The following is a 6,850-nucleotide window of genomic DNA, read 5'->3' on the forward strand; positions in this document are numbered from 1 at the left end:
CCTGTGTGAGTCAAGAGAAGATTTTGCACTGATGACAGTGGACTGAGTTTCCTTTTCCTGGGATGATGGATGAGGAAAAATAACAAGCCCCACCAACAGTAACCATGAATAACAATCACCATAGCAGCCTTCAGCACAAAAAAGCCTACAGATAAGCAAGACAGCCTCTTATCTGTGTAGAGACCATTTTTCGATCTCTGCAGGAGTGCACCTACTAAGGAACAACACATAGCTCTGCTGCATCTTAGTTCAAGTTCAAGCAGGCAAGCACTATCCACTGAAAACTAAGACAAAGTCTTCTTGAGCAGGCATATCACCCCTCTGACTACTTAAGTGTTTTGGATCCTTCTATCTGGAGGGCAGTCTGGAGCAGTGAGTCCTTGCCCTCGGTTTGCTGCTTAGCATAGCATCAGGATGGAATGCAAAGTGCCACTTGGAGATATGACAAAGGCTGACACTATAGTTCCTCAAATATAGGGAGTGGGTTACTCAAGAGGATCAACCAGATTAGGTAGTGGTTCTTCACTTCTGGCAGAAAGTGCACAGCAGTGAAAGGAGCAGAGGGGAAGGGTACAGGATGCTTCTGTAAGAATGATCAGGTTGTTTGGGATGAAAAATCAAAGCACTCTTAACTAAATCTGAGATATTTCATACCTGAAGTATTTCTAAGGGCTGTAGTTCATCTAAGGTTCCCATTCCCACTTCCATTCCCATTCTCCTCTCTGAACTGAGGTTCCTGCATGGGACTACCTCTCCCAGGGTGAGTTGGTGAGACATGCGGTGAGAGATGCTGGCTCAGGGGAGAACTCAGCCAATGGTCTGTAGCAGACTATAGTGTCCAGGGAGCATAGGACATGTAAATCACACTGCCTGTAAGCACTCTGATGACCCCTGACTCCTCTAAAACTCAGGTTTTCAGCTGAAGTCCCTTGGGTTTGATACAGTCAATTTCTCAACAAGGAAAAGACAGCATTTCAGGGAAAAAGCAAATGCCTTCAGCCAGAATGACGACAAAAATCTCCACAGATTGAGAGCAGGAGAGATGAAAGAAATTCTTCCTTCTCCAGCTGCCACAGAATATAAGAAATGCAGCAGTAAGTCAGACCAGTTGGTCTGTCTCACCCAGTGCACTGTCTGTGATAGTAGCAGTAGGAGGTCCAATATTTAGAGAAAGCAGGTGAACCAGGACACTATCTGAGGTGACATGGCGCAGTCTCACACCAAGAGTACTGTTGGTTCGAATCAGGGCCAAGACTACTTGGAAAGGAAGGGGAAAGTTGGAGAGGATGGGACAGAAAATGAAAACTATTTGATATTGTTTGAGACAGACACAAAGTGCCATCACTGGTGCATTCTTCCATGTGAAGCCAACCTACAAACTGCACCGCTGCAGTGATGCCACCAGCACAGAACACCTCAGGGTGAGATAAAACCTTCTGCAGAATTCGTAGATCTGTCTTTGACCGAGCTAAGGCCCCGACTGCATCTCAGCCTGACTAAAACTGCACACCTTGTCACTGTGCAATATGAGCATGAGTTCTCATCATGCCCAGGGTCATTTGGCAGGATGCAAAGATGTGAAGATCACTGTGATATTCTGGTGACATGGTGACTTTGGGCCCATCACATTGTTACTGGAAAGCACGCAACTTTCAACTACAGGGATGGATCTTTATGCTTTCACCCTTTGCTCTGTTTCTTGCTTCAGATCCAGCTGAATCCAGAGTCCTTGCTGACTCCAGGCTTTCATAAACCACCATATGCCAGCACTGCTGATGACAACCTGGTTTTGACAGACCAGCCTGACTCAGTTTACAAATCAGATGCTTTTTATAGACATGTGGATGAGTAGGCTGGTGCCTCTGGAAAGGGATTTCACATGTGTGGGAAAGGGGTTGGGCAGGAGGTGTGCATGGGCACATGGAGACCTTTGGAGCCTCTGGTTTATGGCAGTGAGAAAGATTTTGTGCATGCATGGGTGGTGGCTGTGGTGACCACATGGGGTACAGCAAGGCTGTATGAATGCAGATGCTGTATGTATTGTATGCAATGCTGTGTGAGTAGCAAAACAAAAGGAAAGCATAGAGCAGCCTGAGGGGCTACAACTAAAAATAAGCTTCAGTAAATGGAAGATTTTGTCTAGTTCTTGGGAAGCATTTCCCAGTGGTACGGTCTCCAAGGGATCAGGGGGAATTGCCTTCCCAGGGGAGTGGTAAATCCCCAGCATGCGAATAATTTCTTGTGGCACCAAAGTCCTCAAGAATCCACCCCTGATACTGAACCTCCAGTTGCTGAGAGATGCAAGAGGGAGTCACAAAAGATGACACACAAGGGTTTTCCAGCTCTCATGCTTGTGATTCATCTGTGAGTGGGGAAATACCACTCCTAGGGCAGACAGTGAGAAATTGGTGTTTTCTCCAGAAGAAACCGCCCTGGAGCGCTCAGCCACGTGACAGCACCAACAGAAACTCCGAGGCTCGCTTGGTAGTGGGAAGGGGAAGAGACAGCTGCCTGGGAGCTTGTGGGCAACCAGCAGCTGCTGCTGGAGGAGGACACTGTCACTTCTCACACCAGACACGCCAAGAAAGGGCTGGGACTGATGGGTGGCGAGTAAGAGGGAGGGGTGGCGAAGAGGACCTCAGAGCTAATAGAAGCACAGAAGCATTCCTCTGCACCTCTGGAGGTGCAATGGGGAGCACCCTCACCCCTTAGCCTGTTGGATGGTCCCTAGGAGGGTTAATTAGACTTGGAAGCTGCTGGGACTTGCAGAGGTTCAGACAATATGCTGAGATAGGTGAGAAACGTTTGTGGGAGGACTGATAGTCTGAGTGATGATGTGATGTGTGTAGGGGTGTGCGCCTGCAATGCTGCGTGGTTCCCTCTATGAATGGGATTGTGCGTCTGTGGTTTCCCCATGAGCAGAGCTAAACCGCATGTGTGTGTGAGCCTGTGTGTGTGAGCCTTTCTGTGTGCATGCTCATGCATGGCTTCCTTATGGGTGCACGTATCTCTCTGTGAGACTTTGACACTAACAGTGCCCACTTGGCAGAAACCATCTGACGGATATAACAGGAAAGTTCAGGTTATGGTGTGGTGTGAGCAAAAGTGCAAAGATCATTTCTGGTGGGCCTTCCTGCTTTTCCTTGCAACGGCCTTTAAGTAGAGGTAGAAGGTCTGTGGAGCCCACATCAGCTGTTCTTTTGGCTGCATTTTCAAATTAAAAATGCAATTCTTTGATTTATGTAGACAGTTTTGTAAAGATCTTCCTTTTTTTTTTCCAAGGGAGGGTAACTGAAAAAGAAGTGGCTCCTTACCAGTTAGCATCCCTCTCTCTCAAGACTGAAAAACCTTTGAACATGCCAGTACAGCCTATGAGACACTGAGGTCAATGTGACTTAGGCATCTAAAGAGTCTGAGCTTTTGAGTCAGTCTACCTCCAGGGTGTCCTTGTTCCTGTAAGCCAACTTGGAAAAGACTGCACAGGATTAATTTGCAAAATTGTGTGATAGCTCTTTCGTTCAATCCCCAGTGCATGTGTGATGGACTGGAGGGAGTGGAAGCGTGAGTATAAAGCAGAAGCAAGAGGATGCTGAGCATTTTGAAGCTTGCCCCTCTTGCTCCCATGGCTTTCACTGTCCTATCCAGAGGCTTGCTGGAGCCTGTAAGGGTGATGTCTCTTAGGAATGAGAGGAACGCGGACACTGGACCTAGTCGTGGCAGCTGCTTTCACAACTCCCCTCCTTGAGCAGACTCTGCCCTGTGAGGGCAAAAGGACAGCAGAGGCCCTCACCCTGGATTTCCTCTAATCCAAATATATTGCCAGGTGGCCCCACATGGCAAAAGCTAAGGCATGAGTCACTGCTCACCTGCTGTCAGCCACTCCAATGCTCATAGTTCATTGTATTTCTCTGCAGGGCTGAGGATTACCTAGCCCAAGACCTGTCCTTGGGGCTTTCATTGTGGGTGTCTCCCCATGTCTGCAGTACAGACTGGTTTTCATTGGGGAAAGGACATAGTTCTTAATTTTGAGCTTGGTGAGCCAGTTACTCCCCTGGGAAATGTAGGTTCTGAATTGTCCTAACCTGTCCCTCCCTACGATGACAAGGTATGGTCTTACTCAGAGAGCAACTTCCATGTACTCTCTGCCCTGCTGCAAATGGTTCAGGAGGAGGAGGGTTTGTGGAGCTGCAAAACTGGTCAGGGTTTCTTTTGTTCATTGTCCAGCTGTTCTAACTCAGGAGGTACTTTCCAAAACTCTCCCAGCAGGGTTTGAAGAAATCATTCTCCAGATCACAGCCCCCACATGTGCTGCCTTGCTGCCCTCCCTGCAGTGTAATGGTGTAAAGCAGTTTAAGAGAGGAAGGACTCTAGATTTACCTCTGGGCAGTTGATATGGAGAATTGCTGCTGGACCCTGTGGGATGACTGAGTGTGGAGTGACTCTGACAGAGAATCTGTACTGTCACATATGAGTTGGTGCTTCAGCACTAGGGCCAGTATTACAGCATGGTGGCTACCAGTTTGTTATCAGTCCTGGCAGGGGCTGTAAAAAGAGCAGAGCCACGGAGAAGAGCCTCTGTTTCTCTGCACACTGCTTTGCCTCAGCAAAAAAGACCCATGGAGTATGAAGCATCCCTCTTCAGATGGGGAGATAGCAAATCCCCTTCTTTGCCTTCCATTTTGGAGGTGTAAAAGAGCACCTCTGGGTCTCTTTCTTAGAATCATAGAATTATAGAAACATTTGGTTGGAAAAGACCTTTAAAATCATCGAGTCCAACCATTATCTGTCCACTGCTAAATCATGTATCTAAGCACCATGTCTTTTAAATGTCTTCAGGCATGGCAACTCAACCATTTCCCTGGACAGCCCCTTCCAGTGCCTGATAACCCTTTCAGTGAAGAATTTTTTTCTCATATCCGATCTAAACCTTCCCTGGCACAACTTGAGGCCTATCTCATCCTATTGCTTGTTACCTGGGAGAAGAGACTGACCTCCACTTCCCTACAATCTCCTTTCAGGTAGCTGTAGAGGATGATAAGGTCTCCCCTCAGCCTCCTCTTCTCTAGGCTAAACAACCTCAAGATACTCTGGTTGCTTTTAATTTAAAAGATCAAAACCTATCACCAGGAAACAAAATCAGTTACTGAAGGATTTCTTTCCATATTCCTGCTTCTACTTTCTCCTGCAAAGGACCTATGGAGTTCTGTGAGTGAATAAAGCCCATGTGTGGGTGAAACCCTGGCCTCTATATTCCACCATAGTGACAGGAAGCAGGGAACAAATTTGACAAAAATAACTGTAATTTAAGAATTTTGACACACTTCTCCCTGCCTTGAATGAAGGGTAAAGAAAGCTCAACTTTGAGTCCTTTTTTGTTATTTTTTTTCAGGAGAACAAGAGGAAGGAGTACCACACCCTGCAGCCTGACCTCTGTTGTGTTGGGTGACAGTGCTGTCACCTCCGTATCAAAGGGTGCAGGCACAGGAGTCCACTGAGATCAAAGGGGTCTGGTAGTCCTATTTCTTGCCTTGTGGGGCACTTGAGTATCCCAGCTCTGCATCAGTTACCTCCCCCTTTGCTATCTCGTGTAGAGAACCCATCCAGCAGCCAAAGGGAACTGAGCAAGTGCAATCATGCTGTGGAAGGGGTGTCATGGTGTTGTGTGGGTTTAATGGGACCTGTGAAGCCCTGTGGCAGCAGGCAGGGCTAAGGAAGCAGCCTGTACCCCGATATCTCTCCTGCTTTTGCTCTGAGGAAACTCAAACAGGCACAGGCTGAGTGCCATGTGCCAGCCTTGCATCTGGGCAAGTGTTGAATAGAGAGAAGGATTCGTGCTTGCAGTAAATCTCCCTCATCTCATTATAAACAAGGCCCTGAGGCACATCTTTGTTAAAAAAAAAAAACAACCAAACTGCTGGCTTTTATCAGCAGATCTGCTAGAACTGTTTCAAAATACAATCACTGCTCCACCCCAGGCCACCAAACAGTAGTTCCTGCATGTACTTGCATTGCTCGCACACTGCTAAATTAAAAGACCACCAGTCAGGCCAGCAGGGCCGGTTTTCCAAGCCCAGGGCTCTCTGTCCTCAGCAGAGGACTGGGGAGCACTAGCAGCCCTGCAGCTCTTAGGCACCCACTCCAAAACTGGGTGTTTCTCAGCAAGATCCCAAGTCCCTCCTCCATTATTGTGTCCTTGGGTGTGGCTGGACTCCATCTCTCTCAGATGTCTACCTCGGGATGGCACGTGCTCGGTGGAGATGCCCAGCTCTCACATGAGGGATGCCTGGATGACTGGCTCCGGCTGTGTGCCCTGTGTTTGCGGGGTTAGTCATAGTTGGGAGGGAGAGGGAACTTCGAGGGAGCCCGCTAAGGGGAACTCCTTCGGTGGATGTTCAGTGCCTCACATGAAGAAGCTGCATTTCAGGGTGTGCTTCCAGGCACTGCAGTGATATTAAGTTACCTCAGTTTTGCTTCTTTTCCTATGCTGATCCTTAAGGCAGCAAATAGAAATAAGCTGCCTTCAACCCCTCACTCCCTTAGTGCACTCAGTCCACAGGTTTGGCAGCTGTGAAAGGTGCGCTAGGTGGAGGCATCCACTGACCCCCGTTATCACTGGAACAATAGCTATTGGTCTCTGTTTTCACACTCTTCATCCCCAGCTCCCTCTTGTGTGTTTGCTCAGAAAAGAATCCCACTCCATCCAGAAATGTGAAGTGGGCAGTTCCTGGGCAAAGCTGCTCCCGGAGGTGCTTTGAGGAATTCAAAGCTTTTGAGTGAAAGTTGCTCTGTGGCCAAAGCATTATTATTATTTTTTGCAAACCAATTTCATTGTTAAATGTGGTGAACAACA

This window comes from Mesitornis unicolor, unplaced genomic scaffold, assembly GCF_000695765.1.
Source record: "Mesitornis unicolor isolate BGI_N332 unplaced genomic scaffold, ASM69576v1 scaffold9153, whole genome shotgun sequence".
Classification (NCBI taxonomy): domain Eukaryota; kingdom Metazoa; phylum Chordata; class Aves; order Mesitornithiformes; family Mesitornithidae; genus Mesitornis; species Mesitornis unicolor.